The sequence below is a fragment of the Rhinolophus sinicus genome, linkage group LG17, assembly GCF_036562045.2.
Source record: "Rhinolophus sinicus isolate RSC01 linkage group LG17, ASM3656204v1, whole genome shotgun sequence".
Lineage (NCBI taxonomy): Eukaryota > Metazoa > Chordata > Mammalia > Chiroptera > Rhinolophidae > Rhinolophus > Rhinolophus sinicus.
In genome coordinates this window covers 2,763,796-2,775,960 of record NC_133766.1, presented here as the reverse complement: position 1 = coordinate 2,775,960, position 12,165 = coordinate 2,763,796, and the positions used below count along the sequence as shown (strand labels likewise).

Below are 12,165 nucleotides of genomic sequence, written 5' to 3'. Positions count from 1 at the left end.
AAGCTGCTCACGCTGTGTCTTCACATCTCTAACTGTCCAGAGTTTTGCTAAGTCATTGGTTTCATGCTTTAATGCAGTCAACAAGTACTCGCTGAGTGCTGCCAGAAATTGGGGACACAACTGCTGAGCGACAGAATGCTTACAACTGGCTGGCAGAGAGAAATATGAAACAATCACCCAAATATGTAATTACTGAGTGTGAAATTCCGTGGAGTTAAAAGAATACATGACTCCAGGGCTTTCCCACAGGCCCACAATTTGTCTTGACGTCCTTGGCTAAAATTAGAGTTGTCCTGCTTTAACAACTGGATTGTGGCTTCTTCTGATTTCCATTTCTTAAACCCATGAGAAACAGGTTTGTTGTATTTAAAACCACGTGCTGCTTTGATTATTCCCATGCATTTTTGAACTATTCCGTTTTACTTGATATTGGTAAGTTACGTCTTCCCTCTTACTCTCAGGTTTCATGAATTTGTGACAATAAGGGTGACAGGTGCCTCAGAGTTCTATGTGAGATCCTCCACTCAACTGGTTCAAATGCTCTTCAGACTAAGCAGACGTGACGAAGGTGTCACAGTAACATGAACAGGACAGTGGCACGCGCCCCACACACAGGCCTCTCAGCCTGTCCACAAGACCCCCCCACCCCCCACCCCGTATCAATCCGTGAAAAGTCTACAGTCCTGTAAAGACAGGTTCCCAAGTCAGGACCTCAGCTCTTCCTTCTCCTTATTGGCAAGTCACTATTTGTTCCTCTGAGATCCCACAGCAATTCTAATATCCCTCTTATTGTTTAACTTTCTGTTTAAAATAGAAACTCGTAAGAATCGGTAAGACAGGTCCCATGGACCCATCGCCCAGTTTCCCCCACTGGTTGACTCTTCCAAAGCTAGGAAATAGACGTTGGTAGAAAGTGCATGTCATAAAGTATAGTTCTAAGTCATTTTACTGCCACGTGTAACCACCACTGCGATCCAAACGCAGAACTGTTTCAGCACAGACTTGTCTCCTGCTGCCCCACTACAGGCATGTCTACTCCTCTCCCTCAGCTAGTCCTGATTCTTGACAACCACTAACCTGTCAACCATTTTTGCAACTGTATCACTTTGAGAATGTTACACAAATGGAATCATACAGCATATGACCATCTGAGGTTGGCATTTTTTATTCAGCATAATGCCCGTAAGATCCATCCCAGCTGTCGTATGTATCAATAGTTTACTCCTTTCTATTGAGGAACAGGATTCCGTGACATGTTTATCAGTTTGTTAACCACTCGGCTACTGAGGGAGTTTCTGGTCGTGTCCACTTCGGGTCATTACAAATAAAGCTGCTATAAACATTCATAATGTGGATGTACATAGGATCGCAGGCTCCCCTGTGGGAAAAAATATTTGCAAAGCACATATTTAATGAAGTACTTACATCTGGAATATGCAAAAAGCACATTCATGTACATATTTTGATCTCTCTGGGATAAATGCACAGAAATGAAGGTTGCTGGGTCATATGGTAAGCGCATGTTTCGTTTTTAAAGAGATTTCCAAGTATTTTCCAGGGTGGCCGGGCCATTTTACATGCCCCCAAACGACGGATGAGACCTGTTTCCCCTAATCCACAGCAGCATGTGGTACTCTCACTGCCCTTCACTGAGCTGTTCTCCTAGGTGTGCGGTGACATCGCACGGTTCTCCGTAATGGCTAGTACTACTCAACACCCCTTTACATGTCTATTTGCCATCCACGTCTTCTTCAGTGAGATGTCTATTCTTTACTTTTGGAGTTTTCGAAAAAGCCTCATTTTCTAATAGATTGTTTGTTGCACTAGGGTTGAGCTTTAAGAGTTCTTCATATATTGTACATAAGTGTCCTTTATCTGATACGTGCTTTGCAAATATTTTCTCCCAGTGTGAAGCTTGTTTTTTCATTCTCTTAACAGAGTTTTGATAAAGTCTAATTTACCAATTTTTAATTTGTAAAATTAAAACTTACTGTCATGTTTCAAAACTGTTCACCAAGCTCTATGTCCTGAAGATTGTCTTCTATGTCTTTTCCCTAAGGTGTGAGGTTTAGGTTTAGGGTTTTATTTTTATATCATTTGTCAAAAAGGCTCCTTCTTCCACTGAATTGCTTTCATTCTTTACTCACAAATCAGTTGGCTGTACTTGTTTAGATCTATTTCTAGGTTTTCTACTGTTCCACAGAACGTGTCAATCACGCCACCAAAACCCACAGGCTTGATTCCTGCAGCTATGTAACAAGTCTTGAAACTACAGAGATTGATTCCGCCTACTTCATTCTTCTATTTCAAAATTTTGTTAGCTAGTTTCTTTGCATTCCCATATTAATTTTAGAAAAATCTTATCCTTTAAAAATCTCGTGGGGATTTTGATAGGAATTGCATTAAACCTGTCTACCAATTTGGGGAGAACTGATATTTTCTATGTTGAGTGTTCTAATCTGTAGACACAGTATATTTCTCCATTTCTCTATAACTTCCTTCATTTCTCCCATCAGCATTTTGTAGTTTTCAGCAGACAAGTCCTGAACATGTTCTGTTGGATTTTAAACTAAGTAGTTCATTTTTTTAGCCCTTCCTTTAGGGTAGGTCTGCTGGAGATTAATTTTCTTTGTTTTCCTTCATCTAAGAATGTGTTGATTTCACCTTCATTCCTGAAGGATATTTTTGCTGGATATAGAATTTGGGATTTTGAGCTCTTTTCTGTACTTGAAAAATGTTATGCCGATGCCTCCTAGGTTTCTGATGAGAAATCCACTATCACTGAAACTGTTTTCCCCATAGGTGAGGTATCATTTCTCTTTCACTATTTTCAAGATTTTTCCTTTGTCTTTAGTGTACAGAAGTTTTATTATGATGTGTCTTACAGATTTCTTTGGGTTTAACTTGTTTGGAACTTGCTCAGCTACGTGAATCTGTAGGTTTCCAACTTCCGCCAAGCGTGGGAAGTTTTCAGCCCTTATTTCTTCAAGAACTTTTCAGCCCCACCCTCTCGCTCCTCCTCCTCCTCCTGTTGTAGACTTTTCTATATAGTCTTATAAGTCCCTGAGGCTCTGTTCACTTATTTGTTCTATCTTCTGCTGGTTCGGATTGGGTAAGTCTAGTGTTCTCTCTTCCAGTTCACTCTATCTGCTCCGTTCTGCTGTGAGCCCATCCAGTGAGTTTTTTATTTCAGTTATTATAGTTTTCAGTTCTAGAATATCCATTTAGTGGTTTCTATTTTCTATTTTTTTACTGAGGCTTTATGTTTCTTTGCTGAAACTTCATATTTTATCTCCTTCCTTTTTACTGTTTGGATGAAGAAATTACTAATGGAAGTATTTTTTTTTTTTTTAATTATGGGAATATGTGAAAAAGTCACAAGAGCCAGATTGGAGGGTCTCCCATTGGTCCCATTTTGGACAAAATAAAAAGAATGAATTACAACAATGACTCATAGGAATTCATGAGTCCATGCTAATATAAATAAATAAACAGATAAATAAATAAGAAAGTATTTCCTTTACTACAATGCCAAATAATAAATACAGAAAGAATAATATAATTAGAAAAAAATATTTGGAAACCATCATGGTAATAATTTCAGTCAAGAAATAACAGATGCAAAATCTAGTGAGTGAAAAATATGATACCAAAAATAGTTTCCCCACAAAATATTCATGAATTACAAAGGGAAGACGTGTAACTTTATCACTGGAGAAGCCTGGTAACCATCCCCTTAATCAAGAGATCACAGTTACCACGACTCGTCAAAGGACAAATCACACCGCACCACCAGAAGGATGAAACGAGAGTATATTCCTCTTGTGATATTCCTGCCGAAGATGCATCCTGAATCTGACCATGACAACTATTGATAAACCCCAATTCAAAAACATTCTACAAAATGCAGTCTTCCAAAGTGTCAGTCCTGAAAATCAAAGGAAGACTAAGGAACTCTTCCAGATTGACAAATACTAGAGAGAGATGGAAACTAAATGCAATGCATGCTCCTGGATTGGACTCTTTTGCTGTGAAGGACAGTTTGGGATAACTAGCAAAATCTGAACAGGGTCTATGTGTGCCGACAACATGTAGCACTGTTAACTCGCCGAGCTTGTTTGGGCTGTGGCTACGTAGAAGAATATCCTTATTTGTTGGAATGACAACTACACACTCAAGTATTGGGAGTGATGGAGCATCAAGTCGGCGACTTACTCTCAAAAAGTTCAGAGAAAAAGAATATTGCAAGAATATTGCAACTTTTCTGAAGGTTTGGAATTATTTTAAATAAAAAGAAAAAACAGCAAAGAAAGAAAGGAAAAAAAAATCAACAAACTACCATCCACCATCCGGTGTGGTTTTTGTTGTTGTTACCCTGGTGGAGTCTTGCTCTCCCTACCCCTCGGAAACCTCTGATCACCAATGTGTATTAATACTAGCAACACTATTATTATCATCTCTTGATAAATATTTAATAAATACTTCCAAGATTTTTCTCCTGTGATAATAAAAAATTGTAAGTAACACTCTTAAATATTCCCATTTTTAACTGACTATTAATCCATAGGCCAGCAAGTCCCCTGTACGTACGTGAGACCAGAACATGCACAACATTGGGTCTATCTGGACATGGCTGAAGTACACACTGGTTTTATTTTTCTTCTTCTTTCTCATGTTTTAGTCTTTAAATTACATTTCTTAAGAAGTATACATTTTCTCTTTTGAAAACTTTAAAAAAAACCACTCTATGGAGATATGATTGATATACAAAAAGCTGTACATATACACACACACACACACACACACACACACACACACACACAACTTTTTAAGTTTGGAGATAAGTGTACACCCATGAGACCACTCTCATGGCCATAAATGTATCCATCGCTTCCAGGTTTTCTGTCACCACCCCTTTTTTTAATTAAACAAAATCTGTGTGTGTGGTAAGAGCACTTAAGACCCACCCTCTTAGCAAATGTTTATGTCTATAATACAGTATGGTTAACTATAGACTTCCGAAAACTTAACATGTGACCCCCTCCCAAAAAAATACCAAAACACGGATGCCCTCTGCCCAGCCGCATGAGTATTCTAGAGCAATCCAGACAGCGGCAGTCAGGCACTGGGCACCGTCCACAGCACTGGTGCTGCCAAAGCAGATGGCACAACAACATGGAGGGTCAACAAGGTGACCATACAAAAAGCAAGGCATAATTCCGTACGTAACGCTTCCTTCTCTTTGCTCTTCTGCCTGGACTGCTACGCACATTACCACGGACGCGGGGGTGGCTGGCATGTGCCCAACAGAGTGGGAGTTCAGTAACTGCTAGCTGCCCAGCCCTGCCCCTTCCCTTCTATTCAGATGACGCGAAACTACACGGAATACTGAGAGTAGTTAAGCAACTTGTAATCTTACTGTAATGCCAGACGCACGAATACACTTCATGTCATGTTTGCAAGCTCCCATTAGTCAGAAAGCATTTCACCAGAAAAACAATAAAATCTGTCAATGTATCTCACCTTTTGTAAGTCCTAACATATGACTCCCCCAAACAGAGGTACCAGATGCTCTACCGTACATTATTCCGCATTCTGAATAGTATGTATAGCTTAAAAACACACACGCATTACAGTTCTGTGCTACAAGTTCTCCACACTGCTAGGAATAAAACAGCTACGTGACTGACACGAGCTACCATAAAATGTATTTTTAACACCTCATGCCTACACTCTGTGCGGCCCTGCCCTCTTTTGGCCAGCCAGGTAGTGGTGGGAATTTAATGAAAGATTCCTGGGGAAAGGTGAATTTCAGGCGACAACTCAGGTTTTAAAGCAAAGATTCTCCTGGTTTGGGCAAACTCAGGTATTCTGAATATTTAACAGAAGAAACAATTTCCTTTATACTTTCAACATTTTCACTTAAGATAATAAGCTTTTATTTATCCCCCAGCCAGTCAGACACTTGAAATGTCGTATTCGTTTTTAATACTATTCTTTGTTGTATCAATGTTTTTCACTAAAAATTGTCTTAACTAATTTTGAAAGGTCTGTTTAAAAAATATTTTAGGAAACCAATTGTTGCTTGATCAACTGTAAAAATGTTCAGTTATAAAAAATATACCTTTGGACTTGCTCAAATCAGTTTAGTTTAAGTATGTTTATAATGTACAAATACTTATAAACACCTTTTTTTAAGGGTATATTATTTCCTATGCCTTTAACTACATTGTAAAGACAGTGAGTATGATTCCTATCGTTAAATCATGACAGAGGAAGATATGGTGTCTTTGTACTTCCTCGACGTCTCTAAATGCTCAGTTCTGAACAGGTGAATTCAGGGAGGAAATGATTCCATAATCAGGGTCAGTTTATCAGTTAGCATGGGATGGGTTGGACTTACAATTGAATTTTAATTCCAAAAATAAACTGGCTTCATGGCTTAGTAATGGGCTATGAAATCAGAGAAAATGGGGTTAAACTCCAATTCTCCCATCTTGGACTACAGGACTCACTCTACACCCAGATCTCCTCATCTGTAAATCAAGTACAATGTATCTAAGCCCAGGATTCCCCTCAGGCTTAGATACAACATATCTGAAAGCTTCCACTGCACTTAGTAGTTAATTAATGGTTGTTACACCGCTGTTAGAAGAGAAAATACTGTCTGTAAAATAAACAAAACCTTTGCCTTCTCTGTTCCCACATTAACATTTTAAGTTAAGCGAAAGGAAAATCCACAAGAACTGTCACTGCGGTTTGTTTATTCTCTTAGGCATGTTAATTTATATTTAAGGTACTTAGAAGAATTTCTAAAAGGCACTTTAGAAGTCAAAATATGTAGATCCTGATCTGGTTTCTAATCTCCTGTCTACACCGGCTGAACTTCCACAAGCAAGTCATCTGATCTCTCTATTCTTTGCTGAGGTCAGTCTGTAAAATGGCTAAGACGTAGGCTGCAATATTATTGCTAACATCATACTGTCACAGAATAAAGATGATAGTTAACATAAAATATAGTTATGTAGCATATGTGCAGCGATTTCACAACTTTTTCGAAAGAAACCAGAGCTTGATGTAACACGAGGACCAATCCTAACTGCTTTCCATGGCTGGCTAGGGCACAGGCATTCTAAGCACCACTCCATCACAGCAATGCATATAAAATCCAATAAATTTCAGAGTTAAGAATGAAATATATATATATACATAAATGGTAAGTCATTTTCATAGTCATCCACAAAATTCAAGGCAATCATCACAACACCTGGATTTATCAGAGGCTACTAAATCAATAGCTTTTATTAGCAGAAAATATTTACCAGGTATAGAAAGACTGCATTCTTTCTTTGAATTGATTCATTGAAAACTGAGAGTAGTTTGGGAATTAAAAAGGCAGGAAAGCTCTTCTTACTTTTCCAGTCTATGAATACAAAAAGAGAAAAAGGCAAGACTGAGTAAGCTGTATAAAATCGCCTAACAATTTATGGGGGGGACAAGTAAACACAGTGGGGAACACCGGACTGCCCATCAAGGTATGTTTATGAGAGAAGGGGATCATAGTAGCTTATACCATGGAAAACTAAAGATCAACACAAAATTCTGTCACAATTCTCCAAGAGTGGTCAAAAATTTGCTAAGACATTTTATTACATTCTACAACTGAAAAGAAAGAAATTGACTTTGCTCTCTCGGGAAAAAATTTATTACATTCTACAACTGGAAAGAAACTGCATTTGTTCTCTCTTGGGAAAAAAGTGTCTGATCTGTATGCATTTTAAGTTCTTTAAGAGAATTTTTTTAAAAATCACTAAATTGTAAGAGGATATACCTAAAACAAAACAAAAAATGCATTGAGACAAATAGATATGCAAAACAAATATAAACTTTAGTACACACACACCCCCCCAAGCACTCCAGAGCAGAAATTGTAACAAATTAGAGAAATCCACCCACGCTTTCTCCTTTAGATCAATTTGATGGTTACAGACGGGCTCTTTCTGGCTGTCCACTGGTGCATCTCCAGACCTTTCTATCGAAATTTCCTTTGAAATTTCCCCAACTTAAATTGGATGCAAATAAGCCAGGTGTGGTCCTCACAACAGTAATCCAGCTAGACCCTACTGCGTTTCCACAGAAACGCGCACAGCTGGCAGTGGCAACGAGGTGGTGCTGGCCTCCGATTGGGTGAGAAAGTTTCAATACTCATTGACTGATACAATTCTGGTATCTTCCTGAAGAACAAATACAAAACAAAACAAAACAAAACTCGCATCTTTGCTTGAAACATCAAGCAAAATGACGCAAAGTATTGTCCTCTACTCCAAAAGTGGCTTTGTCTAGCAGCAGTAATTAATGTGTGTGTGAAAAGTTACAAGATGCCAATTACCAAATGGTAACCATTCTTTTATTAAAGAAATACAGTATTTTAAGAGTATTCCCTGTCGGTCACTTAATGTGATAACCAACATCCAGAGAGTGAGAAACTATCTCAAGTCCCATCTAAGTAGTAATAAGTGCCGTGCATCTTTTCCTTACATAATTCAATATGACCGCTTGCTGTCTTTATTAAAAGTGATGTGTTCACAGCAGCGATTCCCAAAGGGCAGTACCTGGCTCAGGCCGTCAGCATCACCCGGGAACTTCCCGGAAGTGTAAATTCTCGGGCCCCACCCCAGACCTACTGAAGCAGAAAACTCTGGGTGGGAGGCCCAGCAATCTGGGTTTTCACAAAGATTCTGACGCACACTGAAGTTAGAGAACCAGGATTTACAGGGTCAAACTTCAGAGGAGACTGAAATATGGACTAGAAAATGCGATGCCTCATCTCACACTCGGACCTAAGTGAGGCCCAGCCACAAAACAAAGTGTAAAGGAGAACACACTGGTCTCTCGCATGGAGTCTGCTGGCGAGTGTCCCATCGTCTAAAGGACACGCAGAGATGAGCAGATCATCGTGTCCGTCTTTCCCACACGTGTCAAGCACGAAGAGAAATCACGTGTCCGTTCATAATTATTCAAGGTGAGGACGGTCCTTGCACTCAACACACTCGGTCCACTACCACTCACAACCCATTTCCAGTCACTGAGCTCTTCAGACACAGGGCAGCAAACCTAACCATTTATTCCTCGATAACAAAGAAAATCATAATTTTTCCAAGATGTCACATGTATATGTAGGGATGAGTCTGAAGTCTGAGTGAGTCATAAATGTTAACATTCCTCCCTACTTATCAGAACTTTTTAAAAACATACAAGGATGCACTTCTTCCTTGTATGCTGCCTTCATATATTACAGATACACTTCTCATTTTTCCTATAACTTTGGAACACCCATTTACAATTCCTTCCCTATTTCCTTTAAGACAAAGGGTAGCACTTCAAAGAACAGCTAAACTAGTGACATGTAAGTGACCAGAGATGAACACAGACCTAAGAGAGAAAAAACACTGGGCAAATCAAACATATCATATGTGATAGAATTGATGGACTTAAGCCAACTGAATAGTTTTCTGCAGCTTGTAATTAAAGATAAATTGCTAAATACCTTCAGTGTTATACCTGCAAAATGTACTTTTAAAACTGCATTTTAAGTGAATTGAAGACCAGTCACAATAGTTTTTTAAATCCATTAATTCAAATAAGTTTGTTTACTTATTCCCAGGATTATTTTGTAATGTTTTATAAGAAATATGATGAAACTTATTCAAAGGTCAGATTCCGGACATTACATATGAGGCAGGAAACAGAACATACATTTGACTTTTCTTCTGCTTGTCATTTTCTTTTCTTAAATATACTTGCATATGTGCAAGTATAGAACTAGCTTATAATTTTCCAAAAAATGTTTACACCATCATCCAACTGAAATGAATGTCCACAAAACGTCACGCATGGCAGACCTCAGGTAACCTAACACACTCGCTGGCCCTGCCGTTCGGCCCCCAGGAACGGGCACGATGGTCACCTGGGCAGGCAGCCTTGGGAATTTGGGTTCCTCCAACCAGGAGGCGTCTTCCCGGGGGACTTCTCTCTATGCCAGTCTCTGTCTTCCCGTCATCTTATCTCCTCAGAAAGCCATTCCCTGACCATTGAATGGAAAAAGCATCCCCCTTCCCAAGTTACTGTCATGGCACTGGATTTTACTCTCTCTGTCCTCATCAATTTACAACTTATGTACCTGCCCCTGGAGGCACGTTCCCTGTGCGCAGGTCCCCTACCTATTGGTGCTGTCCACAGCAGCCACCTTGGTGCATGGCAGAACCTGACAGGCGCCCAAAACTATCTGTTAAAGGAATGAATGGTGCCTAGAAAGTCAGTCAAGACTGGCTCAGGGATGTGGGCTTAAGTCTACAGTGAAACTCCGTGAAAGAAGCCACTTCCAGAAGGGAAAGGGCTGCACGCTGAGGGAGCTCATCTTTGATTTGGAACGGAGGCGGACCTCTTAGCAAAATCCTGCTATAGTCCTGCTAGCACACAGTGACATTGTTTTTGTCTAGCAAATACTTGTTTTTTTTAAAAAAACAACAACATCAGGGCCCTAAGGAATAAGAGCAGCTTCTGGTTTGTGATGTTCTTGGCCATTTAGAGTACCAAGTTCTATGTTACTCATTGTTAATGTTTCCCCTAGATTAGTATGGGTTCTCAGAAACAATAAAATCAGAACTGCCGTCAAGTTAACTGATGTGAAATCTCAGAACATTATGAGCAGAAATTCTAGATTCCAACTCTAAATCAATATTGACATTTAGGATCCTGGTAAATGGGGTAAACCTACTTAATGCCTAAGTTAAAATTTGCTCAGAAGCCTAAATAGACTTTTGAGAAACTCAGCCATTTCAAATCACATCCTAGGGACTCAATGTGCCATTGAACTTTGCAAAATAACACGAACATGTTGGGCGTCCTGTTGAGACCCCAACTCCTCGGAAAAATTCTGAGTAAGAAGTCAATTCCCCTATCTGCCATCGTTGAACAAGAAAGCACACTATTTCAGGAGAACTGACGAATCGATGATCTGTCTGTGAGCCAAGCACTTACTATGTGCTAAGGTCTTAGAGGTTACTCAGATCTACCCACATGTCCCGTTTCTTCGCTCACCATTTTCTCCTGCACCCTCGTCTTCCTTCTGAGTTCAATTTCCTTCTTTCCTTAAAATGTTCTTTCTTTAAAAGTTCCTTTAGTGAAGGTAAGATGGATGCCTATTCAATTTTCATTTGTCCAAAACTGTCATTTCATCTTTATTCTTGAATACAAGTTTAGCTGGGTAAAAATTTTAAGGCTGGTAGTTAATTTTTTTCTCAGTATTTTATAATCTCATTGTCTACAGGCTTCCATTGTTGCTACTGAGTATGGGGAAATGTCGCTCCTTTATGGGCAATTATCTACCTCTCCTGTCCCCTATTATCTTCTTTGTATTTGATTTTCTGCACTTTCACTATAATGTACCCAGGGATAGAATTTTTATCCAGCTTGGGGTTTCATTGTGCTTCCTGAAGCTGAGAATTCACGCCTTTCATCAATTCTAGAAAACCCTCATCCAGTATGAGAACTATCTCTGTTCTCTCTGGAACTCCAATTAGATTCATTTTAAGCCTTCTCATCTGTCCTTGATATCGCAGCTCCTCTTTCATATCTTTCATCTGTACCCACTGTTACTACTGCATCTGGTTAATTTCCTGAGATAGACCATCAAGTCACTCTTCAAAAAGTGTCTACGCCTGGCCGGCCCGGTGGCTCAGGCGGTTGGAGCTCCGTGCTCCTAACTCTGAAGGCTGCCGGTTCGATTCCCACATGTGCCAGTGGGCTCTCAACCACAAGGTTGCCAGTTCGATTCCTCAAGTCCCACAAGGGATGGTGGGCAGCGCCCCCTGCAACTAAGATTCAACACGGCACCTTGAGCTGAGCAGCCGCTGAGCTCCCGGATGGCTCAGTTGGTTGGAGCGCGTCCTCTCAACCACAAGGTTGCCGCTTCAACTCCCGCAACGGATGGCGGGCTGCGCCCCCTGCAACTAAAAAACGGCAACTGGACCTGGAGCTGAGCTGCGCCCTCCACAGCTAAGACTGAAAGGACAACTTGACTTGGAAAAAAGGCCTGGAAGTACACACTGTTCCCCAATAAAGTCCTGTTCCCCTTCCCCAATAAAATCTTAAAAAAAAAAAAGT

The 12,165-nt window shown here is 39.9% G+C and overlaps 1 protein-coding gene across 7 annotated transcripts in view; it reads right to left on the bottom strand.

Moving 5' to 3' along the window:
- POU2F1 (POU class 2 homeobox 1) overlaps nucleotides 1–12,165 on the bottom strand; it is a 108,207-nt gene that overhangs the window by 51,444 nt on the left and 44,598 nt on the right. The window contains exon 2 of one of the 7 annotated variants that reach the window (XM_074322344.1): nucleotides 7,323–7,423. The exons of the other annotated variants lie outside the window; for them this stretch is intronic. The gene's annotated coding sequence lies outside the window, so the exon portion shown is untranslated. The remainder of the gene's footprint in view (nucleotides 1–7,322; nucleotides 7,424–12,165) is intronic. 7 annotated transcript variants of the gene reach the window in all.